At 45.1% G+C, this 19,671-nt stretch overlaps 1 protein-coding gene across 1 annotated transcript in view; it reads right to left on the reverse strand.

Annotated features, from left to right (window-relative positions):
* Window positions 1–10,442: 10,442 nt before the first annotated feature.
* Window positions 10,443–19,671, reverse strand: part of FAXC (failed axon connections homolog, metaxin like GST domain containing) — a 120,795-nt gene continuing 111,566 nt past the window's right edge. Inside the window, exons 8-9 of the transcript XR_012324761.1 lie at window positions 10,791–10,872; window positions 10,443–10,693 (exon numbers count right to left, since the gene is read on the reverse strand). The gene's annotated coding sequence lies outside the window, so the exon portion shown is untranslated. The remainder of the gene's footprint in view (window positions 10,694–10,790; window positions 10,873–19,671) is intronic.

Below are 19,671 nucleotides of genomic sequence, written 5' to 3' on the forward strand. Positions count from 1 at the left end.
ACAAGAGAAGCCAACGCAATGAGAAGCCCATGCACCCAAATGAAGAGTAAGCCCCTCTCGCCACAACTAGAGAAAGCCTGCGCACAGCAACGAAGATGCAACGCAGCCAAAAAAAATAAGACTATCTTTGATCAATGAGAAAATGTTTATGAAATCAAGATAAGTCAACTCATTGTCTATTTGTTTTGACTTAAATATTTTATGCTGTCACATTGTCTGGAAATATGGGAGGCTAATGGGGAAATTATTCATATAGGAGGAACTGTCTAATAATATAGGAGTTTGGATTAAGGAATTCCAGAACTGGACTCACTCTGAGAGATCTGTAGTTATTAGTTCTCTACTACTGTATTCGTTTCCTATTGCTACTGTAACAAACTACTGCAAACTGGGAGGCTTAAAACAACACAATTTATTCTCTTACAGTGCTGTAGGTCAGAAGTCTGACACAGGTCTCACTGGGTTAAAATCAAGGTATCAGCAAGGTTGCATTCCTTTTGGAGACTCTAGAGGAGAATCCATTTCCTTGCCTTTTCCAGCTTCTAGAGGCCACCTGCATTCCTTAACTTGTGGCCCCTTCCTTCCTTCATCTTTCAAAACCAGCAATGCTGCATCTCTCTGTAGTCACATTGCCCTCTGACCTTGGCCAGGAAAGATTCTCTACTCTTAAGAATCCATGTGATTAGACTGGACCAACCTGGTCCCCCTACAGCTCCTCCTGCATGAGGCTGCACTTATCTTTTGTTCTGTACAACAGTGGAGACATAAGCTTCCCTCATCTTGGCTTGACCTTCTAATGACCTTCATGGACACGTCCCCCCTGCCCCTGCCCATCTATCTGCATCCCCACTCCAGCCCCTCCTGCCCTCCCCGCAAGACCAACCGAAGCCCCTTTGGCAACCACAGGTACAGACATCCACCTCCCATTCAAGATGGTAGATAGCTTTAAGCAACCACTAAATTCACATGTATGACACTGGAAGAGATTGAATAATTTTTTTCTGGACATCTCACTTTCTTTTACATAAACGTTTTGGGGAGAGGGGGAAGATGGTGGAAGAGTAAGACGCGGAGATCACCTTCCTCCCCACAGATACATGAGAAATACATAAACATTTTAAGATCATCTCACTGTCCAAAGTAAGAAAGAGTATTTGGAATGTCAACATAATTATTTTCGTTGGAACTTTATGACAGTAAAATGCACAGATCTAACCCATAACATTTGATTAGTAGATGCGTATAACAAGATAGAGCTATAACATAATCTTTATATCAAAATGTATTTTACCTCAGCATAATTGACAGAGATCTATAGAAACACACAAAGCTTTTTGCTGCTCTACTGAAATATGAATCCTTTAAAAAAGATAGAGAAATTAATAAAGTAATAGAAAGTATAGCTACCAACATTAAAAACAAAGCTGTGACAGAAGAGAGTTCTCACTTACCTGTAATAAGAGTTTTTTATTTTTTAATTTATTTATTATTTTTGGCTGCGTTGGATCTTTGTTGCTGCACGCAGGCTTTCTCTAATCGCGGCGAGCGGGGGCTACTCCTCGTTGCACCGCCGTGCTTCTCATTGTGGTGGCTTCTGTTGTGGAGCACGGGCTCCAGGCGCGCGGGCTTCAGTAGCTGTGGCACACAGGCTCAGTAGCTGTGGCTCACGGGCTCTAGAGCGCAGGCTCAGTAGTTGTGGCACACGGGCTTAGCTGCTCTGCGGCATGTGGGATCTTCCCGGACCAGGGCTCGAACCCGTGTGCCCTGCATTGGCAGGTGGATTCTTAACCACTACGCCACCAGGGAAGTACTGTAACAAGAGATTTTTAAAAACTTGTTTTCTCTCCTTAACAAAGCAGATTTGGCTTACAAGTTTTCACTTTCCCCTCATTGTTCCCAATCTCCCAACAAAAATAAAAGTGTTAAAGTTCATTATCAATGTGACATTTCTGTTTCTCTGTTATCAAGTAGGTATTTAAATTATAAGCTTTTTTAACATGGGAAATTGTGACGCCTTTAAGGTCTTTTCTAAGTTGTGTGGGATGCTCCCAGGGGATTCTGTCTCTCTCTCTCTCTCTCTCTCTCTCTCTCTCTCTCTCTCTCTTTTTTTTTTAAACTAAGTATATCTCTCTGCTTCCTTTCAGAAGGCAGGAATATGCAAGACCATCTCCATCAACCAGATTGCTTCTGAATTCTTCCACTTTCAGAAGCTTCCTGCCTCAGGTGACTCAGATGTACCTGGGAGCATCAGCTTCCCGGGAGATCTCTCAGGTAGATGCTTGGGGTCTCAGGTCAGAACCGGCCCAGCCAAGGCACAGGGGGTGGGAGGAGAGGGTGGCACCCAAAGCCCTGGATCTAGACTGGCCGGGAGAAGAATTCAAACAAGGGGCTCCCTGCCTGGGGCTGCTCTTGACAAGTGACTGGAATGTACGTGTTCCTGCATGAGTCTCTGCAGTGTTCAAAAAACACACAAGTCAACTGACAGTTTGTTAGTGATAAGGATAAAATACTAGATACTTCAAGAATACTTTCTAGTTTATTATTCTTTCAAGGTGCAACAGAAATGAGAAAGAAATGGGGGAAAGGGGAGAGGAGAGGAGAGCTTGAAAAGAAAGGACATAGGCTTTGAGCAGCTACTGTGGACCAGGTGCTTTACATACCTGTCCTTCACAATCCTCCTAATTGTCCTAGGTCATCATTACTGTTCCCAGTAACAGGGAAGGCAACTGTGGCCGAGTGTGTTTATGTGACTTGCACGTGGCCCGGGGCCTACGAGCAGCAGAGCTAGGTCTTTTTCTACCATCCCTCCGTGATTTCAACTCCCAAAGTCCACTCCTTGCCAAGAGGTGACGTTGGGCGGTCACTCAGTGCCCTTGGTGAGGTCTTGTCCTAACACACTAAGCAATTCCCTTCACACTGGAAGTAGGTGTCACCTTTCTACCACCCTGGACCCTGGGTATCAACACAGTCCACCAGCATGAAAAACTTCAGCAGCTGAGAGTCTGAATTGGGGCCTCAGTGTCTCCTCAACACTGCCAAAAGCCAAAGAATTTTCTGGGCTCCCTCTCCCATGCATCCCAGGGGAGTCCAGCCAAGCTCCGGCCCCACAGGGGTTTCTTCAGGCTGAGATCAGGCCCCAGGGCACTATGAGGGGTTTTAAGGCTTCCCTTCAGGGGTTCAGAGTACTCTGAATTTTATAGGCTGCCACTTGAGTTGGTTTCCTACCATCCATGGGCAGCTGACAGCTGTCAGGGAGGCAAGCCTCCCTCTCGCCAACGGCCAGTCCTGAGGCTCCTTCACAGAGACAGGGACAGAGCCCAGACAGACCGTTCTGGCTGTTTCTGTGAGGCCCCAGCAAACTGGGTTTGGCTGCCAATGGCCTCTAGAGTCTGCAGAACATGCAGGCTTCTCGAATCCCACTGGATCAAGTTGCCACGAGCTGGGCACGGGCCTGGTAAAAGACTCCGGCCCCTCCCGAGGATCGCTTTGTTTCCGCCAAATATGCTTTTCTTTCCTGCCACTAACACCTTTTGAGTTCTTCCCATGTGCAAAGAGTGGGGAGGCAGAGCCTCTGGAAGGTGTTCTGTCTCCACCGATGAGGACAAAGCACAAGGAGCTTTGTCATTCATTCGTTCATCCATTCATCAGTCACTTATTCACTTATTCCACAGATAGATATTGAATATCTATTCCATGAAAAGTACTGTGTTAGGCAATGTGGAAAATGAAAGGAGAGCTCACCAGAGGATCCCGCCCTCACAAAGTTAATAGAGGAGATAAGTCACAGATATAATTTCTCGAAGATAAGGTAAAGTATAATTGTTGCAATGATAAAAGAAGAAGTAGAGTGGCATGTGTCCTGGGAATGGAAAGACATTACTGGCATTTGGAATATCGGGGAAGTTGTCTGGGAGTTTATTTCCCCAAAAGCAGACCCTGAGACAAAGATCTGAGTGCAGGTAGTTTATTGGTGGGGGAGAGGATCTCAGGAAGCACAGGGAGTAGAAGGCAGCAAAATGAGGAAGATCAAAACAAGATATTGTAATGAGTAGGTTACCATTATGAGCAGCTGGGGCTCACCTCCTTGGGGAGCCACTGGAAGAGCCCTGAACACACCTGAGAATCATCACAGTGAGGGAGGAAGAAGCTGGAGTGTTTTTCCCTCAACTCTCATGGCTCAGGGTTGAAGGTAGCTCCTAGGACATTCACTCTCTTTGCCTGGCAGCTCAAACCCCAGCCTGTGGCCGGAGAATACTCCCCAGAGGAAGTTCCGGTGTTTACAGGACCCGTCTGCGGGTCCTCTGGATGGGGTAAGGGAATGGGGTGGGGCACCTAGCCTGCGCTCCAAAGGTCTTCATGGAGAATCAGTACTTGAGCAGGGTCTGTCTTAGTCCGTTTCAGCTGCTGTAACAAAAATACCATAAACTGGGTGGCTTATGAACAACAAACATTTTTTCTCACAGATCTGGAGGCTGGCAAGTCCAAGGTCAAGGCTGGTTCTCAACAGCCATCTTCTCACTGCAACCACACATGGGAATGACTAGGGAGCTCTGTCAGACCTCTTTTATAAGGGCACTAATTCCATCCATGAGGGCTCCACCCCTATGACCTAATCACCTCCCAAAGGCCCCACCTCTTAATGCCGTCACGTTGGGCATTAGGTTTCAACATACAAATTTTGGGGAGACACAAATATTCAGTCCCATTGCAGGGTCTTAAAGGAAAGACAGTGTTTGGCTTGCGGAGGGCAGGGATATTTCAGGTGAAGGAACAGCCTCAACAAAGACACAGAGGCAAATAACCACAGGCTGTACGAAGGGAACAGTGAATAATTCAGCAAATCTGGACCCCGGGATAACACAGAGTGGGGCTGGGAGAAATGCAGTAGGGTAGGTATGAGAGAGCTGGATTATACATCAGCGTGTTATAGGATCAATATGTAATGTGGATAGTTGGAAATCATTTTAGAAATATAGATGACATTTAAAAAATTCAATCCCTGCATAAAGAATCTCACTGTGCCTCAATGGCAAACTATTTGACTTGACCAAGAGGCAGGCTCAGATTGAATATGCCTTGTCTTTGTGGCTAAAATTGCGTTTTTGAGTGGCCTCCAATATTGATTATGAAGTGCTCTTGCTGGTGAACTACAGTTAATCTTTATGCCCCACAGAAGACGCTTCAAAATATGTCAGGGGCGTGGCTCTCAGCACTGCTAAACAGATACTTCAGGGCAACGTAAACAAGGCTGAATCTTCCAGCCGAACCATAAATAACCCACTGCCTCCCTTATAGTTTGGGAATCGTCTTCTCTGAGTGTATCACCATTATACCGAGGTCTTGCCTCTGCCCCTTGGCTACTCTGGAACTAGAATCTCTCCCCACAGCCCAGCACCCACAGGGTCATTCAGCTCTCTGCAGAGAATTCCCACGCCAAGAATGACCAGTGCTGGGAGGCCAAGAGACTCTGACACACCGACACCTCCTGTCCAGGGACTTTCTGTCCCCAGGATTGTTGTTCCACCACATGTATAAGGACACAGATTTGGGGTGGAGGCTTCAGTGGGTGAATTAGAGAAGGGTTTAGAACCTCAGTCTTAGGAATTCAGGTTTTAGGCCCATAGCAGAATTGGGAAAGTTCCTTTTCTCATCACGGTCAGAGACTACATATTCTCTGACACCTCAAGGGAAATCAACCATTTTTTTTGGGCTGCGTTGGGTCTTTGTTGATGCGCGTGGTGGGCTTTCTCTAGTTGTGGCGAGCGGGGGCTACTCTCCATTGCGGTGCACGGGCTTCTCATTGTCGTGGCTTCTCTTGTTGCAGAGCACGGGCTCTAGGTGTGTGGGCTTCAGTAGCTGTGGCACACGGGCTCAGTGGTTGCGGCTCATGGGCTCTAGAGCGCAGGCTCAGTAGCTGTGGCACACGGGCTTAGTTGCTCTGCGGCATGTGGGATCTTCCTGGACTAGGACTCGAACCCATGTCCCCCGCATTGGCAGGCAGATTCTTAACCACTGCGCCACCAGGGAAGTCTCAAGCTTTTTCTTTCTTTTTTTTTTTTTTTCTGGCCATGCAGCATGCAGGATCTTAGTTCCCCAGCCAGGGATCGAACCCATGCCCCGTGCAGTGGAAGTGTGGAGTCCTAACCACTGGACCACCAGGGAAGTCCAAATCAAGCTTTTTTAAAAAATGACTTTAATAGAAAAATAAATATCTATGTTCCTTAGTTCATGAAACTAAACACGTCCCCAAAATGGGATGCAAAGATGAATTTCCCAAAGCTGAATCTTATTTTTAACTCAACACAGGAACCTTCTCTTTAAAGTTGTTTTTACTGTGTAAAATAAGAAACCATTTGTAGTATGAATTTTAACTTTCCTCACATCCAAACCACCATCATCTTATGTATCTGTTTGGTAATCTCAATGTTCTTTGGGTTTTCTTAGAATGGAGCATTCAATTAAAAATGATGTTTATTGGGAAACTTTTGAAGGTGAGGAGTATGTGTATTACCTTGATTGTGGTAAAGGCATCACAGGTGTATACATATGTCCAAACTCATCAAACTGTATACATTACATAGATGCAGCTTCTTGTAAATCAATTATACCTCAATAAAGCTATAAAATAAAATGTCTTTTTGCGGTACGCGGGCCTCCCACTGTTGTGGCCTCTCCCGCTGCAGAGCACAGGCTCCGGACGCGCAGGCCCAGCGGCCATGGCTCACGGGCCCAGCCGCTCCGCGGCACGTGGAATCCTCCCAGACCAGGGCACGAACCCGTGTCCCCTACATTGGCAGGCGGACTCCCAACCACTGCGCCACCAGAGAAGCCCTAAAATGTTGTTTTTCATTCATTTCAGCTCAACCCTTTATTGAGAGCCTGCAAGGAAGCGAGAAGCGCTATGCTAATGAGTCAGTGAGGCAGAGGTGAATGTGGCACATTCCTGTAGGTTCAAGGAGTTAACATCCTTATTTTATTTTCACTGAATGTCATAGTGGGCATTATGTCATGACTATAGAAAAGCTGGAGTTTCTTAATGCAGTGCTGAAAGGGTGACAGTGGTAGTAATTTTACAAACTAATAAAAAAAATATTGACCTCAATAACTCTTCTTAGATTATTTGCAAAGAGTTTAAAACCATAAGAATAGGTCCATACTCATTTTCTTTCACTGAAATTGGAAAGCAATGTGTCAGATAAACAATAATCTTTACATTTTTATTGTCCCTTTCCACAGACGTTCATAATTTTATTTCTTTGCAGGAATTTCTCGCTGCGTCTTGAAATTCTCTCCACAAGTTCAGCTTCAGTTGCTGTTCAGACCACCCCCATTTCTTCTAATCATCTCAGATGATGATCAAATAAAATCAAAGTCCTTGGCTTTCCAAAGAGAAGCCGTTAGAAAAGAAAGTAGAAAAATCCAGTGGGAATATTTTCCTAAAATTTCCAACAAAAGTGTGAGACTCAGGCTGGCTTTCAGCGTCAGCACAACAGGTCTCCTGCCTGGGACAACTGGTTCTCCACTTGCAAGCTCAGGGACCCTCCCAATTCTAATCCTGAGCTGGGGCAATAGAACTTAAGAAGGTCCCTTTGTGTGTCTGCTCTGAATGCATTATACAATATATACCAACTTACTTAATTCTCCCAACACCCCCCAGAGCTAGGTTGGCATTAGCTCAAAGCTAAGACACCTGAGGTCTTTACCAATGGTAAGTCAGTGGTGAAGCCGGGATTAAATCCAGGTCTGTCTGACCCCAAAGCCCATGCCCCTTCAGCCATACCACATGGCCAATGCTGGACCATACCACTCTCTTGCGCTAAGGGTCCAGCATCTCTGAGCCCTCACCTGGTGTCTGGTGCCCTGCTACCCACTGACCGGCTGCTTACTGGGTATTCAGATCACTGACTAACTCCTTCTGCTGGGATTTGTCTCTCTGCTGGGGCCCCCAGCTACCTTGTCTTGGATTCCCATCGCTGGCTGCATGGCTGACTCTGCCAGGCTATTTCCCTGCTCCTTGGAATCTCTCCTGCTCTGGCCAAACCAAACCTCCCTCGGCTGCTGCAAGCAGACCAAGAGCCATTCCTGGCCTCTTCCCAGTTTCCCTCAATCTGCCCCATCTGCCTGTGAGCCCCTGATCCAGGGCAGTGTGAAGTCCCCAAAAAGGACAGGAAACATCAGGACACCAGAGACGGCAGGTAATCGACTCTGTGAGGGTACCACGTGCAAGAGGTCGAGCAAAAGCTGACTTCCAAACTAAAAATGAACAGGCTTTTGCCCAGAACCTTCTAGATTTCTAGCCTCAGACCCAAGAAAAGTATTCAACTTTCTCCAAACTTTACGCAGAATTTCATTTACCGCAGACACCCAGGGCCAGACTAGCAGTAACAAGAGCTGGAGAACAAAAGCAATTTTCTTGAGTAATAGTCGGCAACCTTTCCAAAGGGAGGCCCCATCAGGCCGCTCCCCCTGATGCTCAGGCGTGCCTGGGCTGGGCAAGCAGGCACCCACTCATCTCGGGAGGTGGGGAAGCATGCTGACTCTCAATGAGAACCACAGGCTGCAAGGTCCTACCCCAATTTAGAAGAGCATTTCTGTTCAAAGCTGGATCACTGCATCTCAGAAAGCACCCTGGCTTCCAACTGTCTTAAGCCATAGCTGTTTTAATAAAGTAGTCTGTTGAGCTGAGGCAATTCTCTAAATACCTCAGAGCATCCAAACAAAATATTTCCTCTTTAATACATCTTAATACCCAGGTGGAGAGACTGAATCAGGATGTTCCTTTTCCGGTGTGATCAGGACTCACACATTTTCTAGTTTCAAGGAAGACAGAGCTCATGGTTCACCTAAAAGGTGGTTCCAAAATGATTTCTTCCCAGTTGAAGGAAATAATGAAGAGGATTATATGGTCCTCAATATAGTCATGAGAACCTGTAAGCACAAGGTTTCCTCAGTCCCAACATGCTTAACTTTTTTCTGATTACCAAGTATATATTTATGGTAGAAAATTAGAAAAGTACAGAAAAGCACAAAGGTAAAACTTTAAATCAATCGTTATCCACTAACTCAGAGATCACTGCTATTAACATTTTAGTGAATACATCCCAGTGTTTTTTCTGTGCATGTACATTTGTCTCACCTAGTTTTTTGTTTTTTACAAAAATGGAAACATTTTGTATAGACTATGTGTATTCTGTTTATTTTACTTAATATCTCAATTTCCCATGACATTAATTTTTCTTCTACAACATAATTTTAATGGTTGTATAATATTTGCTGTTGGATATTTAAGTAGTTTCTAATTTTCTCTATTAGAAATAACATCAGTAGTAAAAGTTCTCGTGCACAAACCTCTCTGTGCATCTCTACTTATTAGTTCCTTATGATAAATCCCTTGAAGTAGACAAAGTCAGAGAGTATGAATTTTTTAAGATTTTGGTTTATATTAACAGGTTGCCCGTCAAAAATTGTACATATTTGGGCTTCCCTGGTGGCGCAGTGGTTGAGAGTCCGCCTGCCGATGCAGGGGATACGGGTTTGTGCCCCGGTCCAGGAAGATCCCACATGCCGCGGAGTGGCTGGGTCCGTGAGCCATGGCCGCTGAGCCTGCGCGTCCGGAGCCTGTGCTCCGCAACGGGAGAGGCCACAACAGTGAGAGGCCCGCGTACAGCAAAAAAAAAAAAAAAAAAAAAAAAAAATTTGTACATATTTGTAGTCCATGCTCTATTCCTTGCATCTTTGCCAATAGGGGGCATTTCAATTTTTTTGCCAACTCAATAGGTGAAATTGAGAGCACACTGTTTTAATTGGCATTTCTTTGTTTATTAGTGAGCTTGAACATTTTATCATATGCTGTTTGGATATTTGCTTAAATATTTATAACTTTTATTCATTGTTTATATTATGGTATTTATCTTTTCCTATTTATTTTTAAGAGCTCTTTATGCATTAAAAATATCCATCTTTGGTCTACCATACTTGTTGCCAGGATTTCCCACAGGCTAACATTTGCTTTTTAATATCACTTAGGATATTTACTTAGTTATAATTTATATGCTATTTTGAAAGTGCTCCAAGTAAGAAGTAAGAAACTTTCTACATATAGACCCTAACATCCACTGATGGGAGCAAGGCACCACATCACACAAGTTCAGGGGCTCTAGTTAGGTTGGAAGTGATTTGAACAGCACCCACCAGGTATGCAGTAGTCTTGGATTCCAAACACACTGTCCATAGAGATTGTAAAGAAAAAAAAGCAGCTGAGACTTAGTCTGAGCTCCTACCTGGCCAAGTTGATTTCTGACCAATGATACAGGACAGGATGCAACAAACTTTTCCTGTAAAGGACCAGACAGCAAATAGTTTAGGCTTTGTGAGCCATATAGTCTGCCACCACTACTCATCTCTGCCATTGCAGTGTGACAGCAGCCATATACAATACACAAATGAGTAGTTTTGTCTAAGTAAAGCTTTATTTACAAAAACACTACAATCTCAATTTCATGTAAGTTTCACATCTCACAAAATATTATTCTTCTTTTGATTTTTTTCAACCTTTTACAAATCTAAACACCATTCTTCTCTCACAAGCCATACAAAAACAAGTAGTGGGCCAGATCCGGCCCATGAGCAGTAATCAGTTGGCCAACCCCAATGCAGGATGAATGTCTGGTTCATACAGATCTACAAGAGAAGTCTGAGGAAAAGGACACGTTTTAATTAGTGAGCAGAAGAGATGTGTACCACTTCCACGTAGGATCGTTAGACACCATCACACGGCTGCACCATATTACCTCTTGTCTCACTCCCAGCAATGCCCCTGCAGCTCAGCCTGGATCCCAGAGTGAAGATATATGGAGCAGGACCACAGTCAACCTGCGATGAACATAAAACCTGATTGAGAAATAACCCTTTGTTGATAAAAGCCACCAAGATTGGGGGATCACTTTGTTACTGCCCATATTTTAGCTTATGCTGACTGATACATACCTGAAGAGATTATTTTGTGTTTGTATTTGTGTAGCTCCTATGGGCATTTGAATTTAAAAGTTTTAAGTCATGTCAGCTTTAGTTTCTTCAGCTATAAATTTGCAATACTCTGTACAGTTAACAGGTTATTATGAGGATAAAAATGAGATAAGATATGTGAAAATGCTTTATAAATTACAAAGCACTTTAGAAAGGTTTTTATTATGTTTATTATCAAAAGGCCATAAAATAAGATAGATTTTACAGAGTTCTACTATAGAAGTGGAGGTGCTATGGCCAGGGAGGGATTCAAGATAATTCAAATCACGGAATTTTTTCGAGACAAAGTGGTATTTGAACTAGATGTTGAAAGACTGGCAGGCTGCTAGTAGCAGCATGAACAAATGCAGTAGGGATGACCCTATCCTGGCACAGTCTTGAATTCCCTTTGTCTCTGCCCTGGTTTGACGTCCTAAGACTGGTATCTGTTCATTAAGTAAATGAACAGATAAACACACAGGTAAACAGTGTGTAACAGAAGAGGACTCTGAAATGTTCACTCTGCAACCTGATGTTATGTTTCAAATTATTTCATTTTGACTCGGAGTGAAGGCAGCCCAGAGGAGTTAGCTACATAATTGCTCTTTTTTTCTTTTTTTTTTCTTTTTGCGGTACGCGGGCCTCTCACTGTTGTGGCCTCTCCCGTTGCGGAGCACAGGCTCCGGACGCGCAGGCTCAGCGGCCACGGCTCACGGGCCCAGCCGCTCCACGGCATGTGGGATCTTCCCAGACCAGGGCACGGACCCGTGTCCCCTGCATCGGCAGGCAGACTCTCAACCACTGTGCCACCAGGGAAGCCCCATAATTGCTCTTTTAACAGTCCTGGCCACCCTTAGCACATTTAATTATTTCATAATTACTCCTCCTTATGCCCAATGTGGAAATTATATGCAGATTATCGATCTTTAGGATGAACACAAAAGAAAAGCAGTCATCACTCTCTGTCCCCAGCAGGTCTCCTCCCCTTATCATGAGGACAAACAGCTCTCTCTGGGCAATAAGCAAAGTTGAGGAAAAGCCTGGAGGCCCGAAGAACCAGGAGTGTGAGCTTGGAGACGTCGCAAAGGGCACAGGCACAAAATGCTTACACATTTCCAGAAAGAGTTCACCTTCTAAGCCTGTGAGCCACAACTACTGAGCCTGCGCTCTAGAGCCCATGAGCCACAACTACTGAGGCCTGCGTGCCTAGAGCCTGTGCTCCGCAACAAGTGAAGCCACCGCGGTGAGAAGCCCGCACACTGCAACGAAGAGTAGCCCCCGCTCGCCACAACTAGAGAAAGCCCGTGTGCAACAATGAAGACCCAACAGAGTCAAAAATAAAATAAATAAATTTAAAAAAAAAAAGAGTTCACCTTTGGTTTATCTCACCCAGATGCACAAATGACAAATGCTCCCTAAGACACCCAAATGCTCAGTTAGCAAAAGTCCTGCAAAACTCAAATTTTGTGAAAGTCAAAAACACTTCAGCATAATTTTTTCTTCCTTTCAATCCATCAGAGCTCACTTTCACATTATAAAAATAAGCATGAGCTGAATCTACTGAACCATCAGTGACTAGGCACAAAGTGGGCGCTCGCATTGCTGGATTTCACCCTTACGTCTGCAGTCAGAGCTCAAGCCTTTCCAGAGTTGGTGCTCTGCACTTAGTGAGGCGATCAACGGGAACTCATGGCAGCTGACAGGACAATGACACGGATAACACTGACATACTCCAGGCTAACTCTCCCGTGGTCACCCACATCATCCCAGAAAGGAAGGGAAAGCCCTGCTCAGAGTGGCTGCTGCTTGTGACTGTTGACTCTTTGTTCCTGAAAGAACCCTAACTCTCCGTGACTCTAAAATCTTACTATGGCTTTATAGAATTATTTGAGGAAAATAGAATTTGGGTAAGACCAGAAATGCATAAGTGTCTGCTTATATTCAGTATTAAGTCTCAGAACTTGCCTATTACAAGAGACACCAGCAGCATCCCAACTGCCCATGAAGAGAACCACTTACCTCTTTTGTGGTTCTTTTAAGAGTCAGCAAGTGTAAAACAAAGCACTCAGCCCCTTATCCTTCAGTATCTCTGACCAAGGGACCATTATGTTCATTCAAAGCCTCTTCCCTCCTGAAGCTTATAATCTAGTTTGGGAACAAGACAAAGAGATGAGTCATTAAGAAACAGCATCAGACTTGGGCGGCAGCACAAAGCAACTTCAAGGCTGTCCAGGCTTAACCGACCGAGGAGCAGTTCTCCAATAATTCAGAGCAAGAGAGAAATCTCGATGGTCTGGAGTGGCCATGAGGATGTCTGGGTAGAAGGTAGGACCTGATCCAAGGGTGGATGGAATTTTTTTCTTTATGAAGAGATGGGCAGCCAACATTCACAACATGCCCAGTAGACCCAGAGTCTCAGAGGAGGAGTGTGCCTGGTGACCTCAGGGACAGTAGGGCCACAGCTGAGTTGTACCCAGAGATGAGTTGTGCAAAATAAGACTGAAAAGACAGGTTAGGGACAAACTGTGAGGGGCCTAGAATGCCAGACTATGGGGTTCAGAAGCCAGCCTAAGTGTGAGAAGCTAGCATGACCCTCTACTTGGATGTGTAATAGAGATTAGCAGTTAAGACCTCAGCCTCAGTTTCTCACCCTTTAAAATGGGCATAATAACAGTGCCTAACTCATGGTAATATATATACATGTATGTATATACAATATATATTATATGTATATCAAAATACATACATTTATATAGCTTATATATCTAAGCTAATATATACAGTATATATGTATATATACTGCTAATATAATATACTATGATATATTATATAGCTTAGAACAGGGGGCCTGGCAAGTAATACGTTTTAGGTATGTTATTATTTTCTTATCTTTGGTGAGATTCATCAACCCACCTGAGGAGTTTCACGCTCTTTGGACATGGCTAAACAGGCATATTTAATTCATTCTTTGGATTTTATAGACAAAATAAGTATGATTCTCTTGGCCCACGACAGCTAGACATCTGTTTCCTAACTGTACCCCAAAGAGAAAGACGGCATCGGGCGGAATAAAGGTCTGCAATCTGAGCGCCACCGAGCAGCCAGCCGCAGTGCGGAGTCTCGCGTCTTCCGCGCCCTTCCCCTGGCAGCCGGGAACTGAGAAGCCTGCCCATTAGAGCGCCCGAAACAGTGATTAAGATGGACATCCTCTGAAACAAATCGGAAACTTTTTCTAAAGGGGGAAAAGGCTGAACTTCCACAGTATAAATATTACTAGATGGCCTCGGGCTCAGATGCCATTTACAAACTCCTCAAGCTGCGCTCTCGCAATTTATGACATTTAACAGAGCCACTGGAGAGAGCTTCGGTCCTGCCTCCGCTCCGGAGCCAAATATTAGCCTCCTTGTGTTAATGAGGCCGAGTCAGGGAAGAGTAAGACAGGAGATCATTTGAGTGACTTTGCTTGTTAACTTTCAGCCCCTTCTCTCCCCCAGCACTCCTCTCCTCTCTCCCCGCTCCAGAGAAAGCTGGGCGCTCTCAGGCCGAGGATTCAGCGCGCCCCCTTCCGCAGGCGCCAGTGCTGGAGCCGTTCATGGCTCTCCACCGCCCCAAGTGTCGTGGGCTGCTCTGTCCCCAGGGCTCTGTCTCTACTAACCTCCCTCACTCCAGCCTGGAAAGGGGTGTGGCTCTGCTGAAAACAACTTCCAGGCCTCCAGCCTGGGAAGATCTGAACTCCTACAACAACATGTTCTGACCAAGGTCCACATCCGGACAGGAGGCTACTCATTTGTATCAGCCACATACGCCCCTCCTACGCTCCAGCCCTGACCTTCTCCTGGGCAGGGCAGTTACGCTCTCTAGGCTTAGGGTCGTCAGAGTTAGCAAAAATGACTAATTTTTAATATGTATTCCCGTGCAATATTTTTGATAGACTAAAATCTTTTTCTTTGTACATTTGAAATTTAGATTTGATGAGCATCCTGCTGTTTATCTGGCAGCTCTATTGAGACCTCAGTTTCCTCATCTCTAGATGGAATATTAAACTAGATCAGTGATTTTCAGACTTTTTAAAGAACGAAGGTCTCCTGTCAAAAAAAAAAAAAAGTCTTGGGGCCTTCCCTGGCAGTCCAGTGGTTAAGACTCCGTGCTTCCACTGCAGGGGGCACAGGTTCGATCCCTGGTCAGGGAACGAAGATCCCGCATGCTGCATGGCATGGCCGGGAAAAAAAAAAAAAAAAAAAAAAACTTTCCCAGAAGCACATGTATGGAATAGGTAGAACAGAGCTGCTATGGTTGAGGCAGAGGTGGGCAGCCAGAGCCCTCCCCCTACCTTTTGCTGAACCCAGGTCTGCACTGGGTTCTGTTTCAAAACCAAGGGAGCAGACAATCTGTCCCACCCTTCTAATCCCTTCTGTCTCCACCAGCCCAGGCTTCTGGTGTCCTTCACAAATGAAGATCCTACAAAACTTCAGGTCACCCATGTCTGTTTCTCTGCCACTGGAATTCTTCACAGGTACACTGTCGTGGAGGTAAGGGGCTCATCTTCAGATTCACCAGGTCCTGATTCCAACCTCCAAATCCATGAGATGTGGGCTAGGCCCCTCCTCCTAGACTCATGCCATGAAGATGAAGCACCTCAGAGACTATGCATGCTACGGGGGCAGGGGTGCACCAGCCAGGCTGTGTGTGGCAACAGGGAAAGCATGGCCTCCGAGACCAACGCTGCCGCTGTTCAGCTGGGAGAACGTGGGACTTAGCCTCTCTGAAGATCCATTCTTTGATAAAGGGTCATTTTTAAAATAATCAGATAAGGTATATAGAAGAGTTTCATGAATAAAAGAAGCCAGAACTTCCCCCCAAAAGAGTACAACATTATATGATTCCATTTATATGAAACTCTAAAAAATGCAAACTAATCTATAGTAACCAAAGGAGATCAGTGTTTGACTGGGGATGGGGTGGCAGGGAGGGACCACCAGGGGCACCAGGAGATGTTTTGGGGTGATGGGTATGTTCGCTATCTTGATTGCAGTGACGGTGTTATGGTCGTGTACATATGTCAAAACTTATGAAATTGTTGTCCTTTTTTTTTTTTTTTTAATTTATGGCTGCATTGGGTCTTCGTTGCTGCACACGGGCTTTCTCTAGTTGCGGTGAGCCAAGGCTACTCTTCATTGCGGTGCATGGGCTTCTCCTTGAGGTGGCTTCTCTTGTTGCGGAGCACGGGCTCGAGGCACACGGGCTTCAGTAGTTGTGGTGCACGGGCTCTAGAGTGCAGGCTCAGTAGTCATGGCGTGTGGGCTTAGTTGCTCCGCGGCATGTGGGATCTTCCCGGACCAGGGCTCAAACCCATGTTCCCTGCACTGGCAGGCGGATTCTTAACCACTGCGCCACCAGGGAAGCCTCAAGTGTGTCTCTTAACAAAAACAAAATTTCAAATTCATGTGACCCTGCATATGCCCCCGGCTCATGGAATATCACCTCAGAGGTACAAAGGACTCTGCCCGTCATCTAGGCGGACACTCTAGCGAATGCACCCTTTCCTCCTCCCCCTCCCCTGCATCCAAATCCTATTGATTCTGTCTCCCACGTCTCTGATACCTCTCCCCCTTCTTCTACCTCCACCATCCTCACCTGGTTCAGACACTGCCCTGTCCTTCCTGGACCACTGCCGCAGCCTCCTGATGGACTCCACACTCCCCAGTCTTGCTCATGTCTCTTAGTTACACTTCAGCTAGAGTGATCTTTTTAGATGCAAATATAATCATGTCCCTCTGCTGCTTAAACCTTAAGGTGGTTCCCCACTGTCCTTAGAACAAGACACAAACTCTCTACCGTGGCCTCCAAGACCCACATGATCTGGCCCTTACCCACCTGTCCAGCCACGGCCTGCACCACCCTTGTTTTCTCTGTTCCAGCCACTTTGGACTTCTTTTTTTTTTTTTTTTTGCGGTACGCGGGCCTCTCACTGTTGTGGCCTCTCCCATTGCGGAGCACAGGCTCCGGACGCGCAGACTCAGCGGCCATGGCTCACAGGCCCAGCCACTCCGCGGCATGTGGGATCTTCCTGGACCGGGGCACAAACCCGCGTCCCCTGCATCGGCAGGTGGACTCTCAACCACTGCACCACCAGGGAAGCCCTGGACTTCTTTATATGGACTGTGATCCTTCTCAACCCCAGCTCTTCCTATGTCTCCCATAAGCTATTCCCTCTGCCTGAAAGAGTCTCTACCATCATTCCTCTAGGCAGCTCCTCCTCTGGGTTTCAGTACAACTATCACTTTCCTGGAGAAGCTTCATTAATTCTCTAGACAAAGTCTGACCCCCCATTTTAAGTCTCCAGTGCCTCTCCAGTGGCAGAGCTTGGCTTAGCTCCCTGTTGTACCGGCTCCCGTTCTGACGACTGTTCCACCAGCCTGATCACCATCACGAGCCCTGCAGGGGCAGCTGGTATTCAAATGCCGCCTCTTCGGTGCAGATGCACACTTGTATAAGCTTCTGGAAAGGAACTTTACAATACGGATCATGAGCCTTTAAAATATCTGTACTTTCCTAGGACAAGGAAAGAATGTGTCGATGAGTGGTCTTTCTGATAATTATCTTTTTCATTGTAAATGAACACCTTCCCTTTCTGAGTTTAATGTTTATGCTCTCTAACCCACCATCTCCACTTAGGAAACACATCCTAAGGAAAAGATCTAAATGGTGAAGAAAAGTCTGTGGAGAAAAATGTTCATATAAAACAGAAAAAAGTGAGATAGCCAAAGTATGATGATGGTGAAGTAAATTAAGATGTATCCATAGATTAGAATATTAAACAGTAATTTTGAAAAGCTATTGCATGTTTATGGTTTTTAATGATAGCGTGATTAAGTGAAAAGGTAGGGTTTAAGTGAAAAGGTAGGGTTTATTTTACCTATTCCATTTTATTACATCTAATATAACTTAGAAATGTCCCACTAAAACCGTCTCTAATTTGGGAAGGAAACTGATACGAGATAGCCAAGAATTAGACTTGTGGAAGAGAATGGCAGATCATCATTATTATTATTTAGCTGAAATAATACCCATACATACAATATACATCGCTGAGCACATTTTCAGTCATATCAAATATCCCTCACATCCTAGCTACCAGAGTCCCCGCGAACTGCTTACACAAAATCTTCGAACAGCTAACCCCAGAATGATCCCCTTGAGGCAAGCAACTGAGTGAGATGACAAGAATGTATGTCGAGTTCCTCGAAGCTACCCCACAGGCAATTTTGGTTCTTCCAGACCTGTTACCCGAAGTCTGGCACACTAGAGCCCCCACGTAACTAAATTGAGGATATTTCATCTTTAAAATGAATATTCAGTGTGTCCACTGGGACGCCCTCATAACCAAAAGGGAATATGTTTGTCCTGCCCCGTGCTTCTGCATCAGTGACTAACAAACGGCTCATCACCTTCCTGTTTCCCTGCGAGGAAATATATATTTCGCCAGGTGAAATTGCCTTTAATTCTGTTCTTGATAAATAGATTAAAGACGTTATTAATAGCGTAAAGATTTAGGGAGTGTTGTTTATTTGATTTACTGTAGAAAATATCCAAGAACTAAGAAGCTGCTTGGTGTTGTGGGCAGAAATTGTGTTTTAGAGTAACAGAGGCCTGGATTCAAATCCTGGCTGAGTGTCTTTTGAGATATTTAGCCTGGCTAAGCCTCAATTTCCTCATAAAATAATGCTCAAGGACTACTTTGTCAGGTAGCGATGAATTTAAGCCTTGTCCAGTGTCCAGCACATTATGGAAGCATAATAAATTGTTTGTGAATGAATGGCCTTAAAATGCTTAGCAGAGTGCCCTTCCGTGTCCATCAGTTTTTCCCAAGCGTTAAAGTGCATAAGGAAGCCTCTTGGGATCCTGACAAAATGCAGATTCTGATTCATTAAGTCTGGGATGAGGTTTCCGACAAGCTCCCAGGTGACACCAGTGCTGCTGGTACACAGACAAAGCTTTGAGGAGCAAGGTTGTATATCACTGCTTCTCAAACCTGGCTACACCTTGTCAAGGAAATTTTGAAAATACTGATGACTGGGTCCCAGCCCCAAGATTCTTATTTAGTTGATCTGAAGGTGTGGCCTGAGCCTTGAGATTTTTCTTTTTTTTTCTTTTTTTTTGGCCATGCTGCATGGCACGCAGGATCTTAGCAGGATCTTAGTTCCCTGACCAGGGACCGAACCCACGCCCCCTGCAGTGGAAGCACAGAGTCTTAACCACTGGACCGCCAGGGAAGTCCCAGCCTTGGGATTTTTAAAAGCTTCCTAGGTGATTCTGCGGTGCACCCACGCTTGAAAACCGCTACTCCATACAGTGCTTAATAATGTGCTTAATAAGTAGGACCTATTATAAATTTGATGAGGATACAGATGACCGTGATCATGCTTAAGTAACAATATAACATACTGCAATACTATTCTATAATAAATAATGTATACTATGCTGTATAAAGAGCAGAGAGAACCGAGTAACTCAGCAGGTAGGTCTTAACTTGCCAAAATGCAGAAGAGAATGGACCAATCAGAGTCTATGCAGAATTTAGAGGTTGCTAAACTTTAACTCCTCTAAATGAATTATATGCAATGCTTTAAAGAAGAGTGCTTTTTTTCAAGGGTGTCTCTTCAGACG

This window comes from Tursiops truncatus, chromosome 12 (assembly GCF_011762595.2).
Source record: "Tursiops truncatus isolate mTurTru1 chromosome 12, mTurTru1.mat.Y, whole genome shotgun sequence".
NCBI lineage: Eukaryota > Metazoa > Chordata > Mammalia > Artiodactyla > Delphinidae > Tursiops > Tursiops truncatus.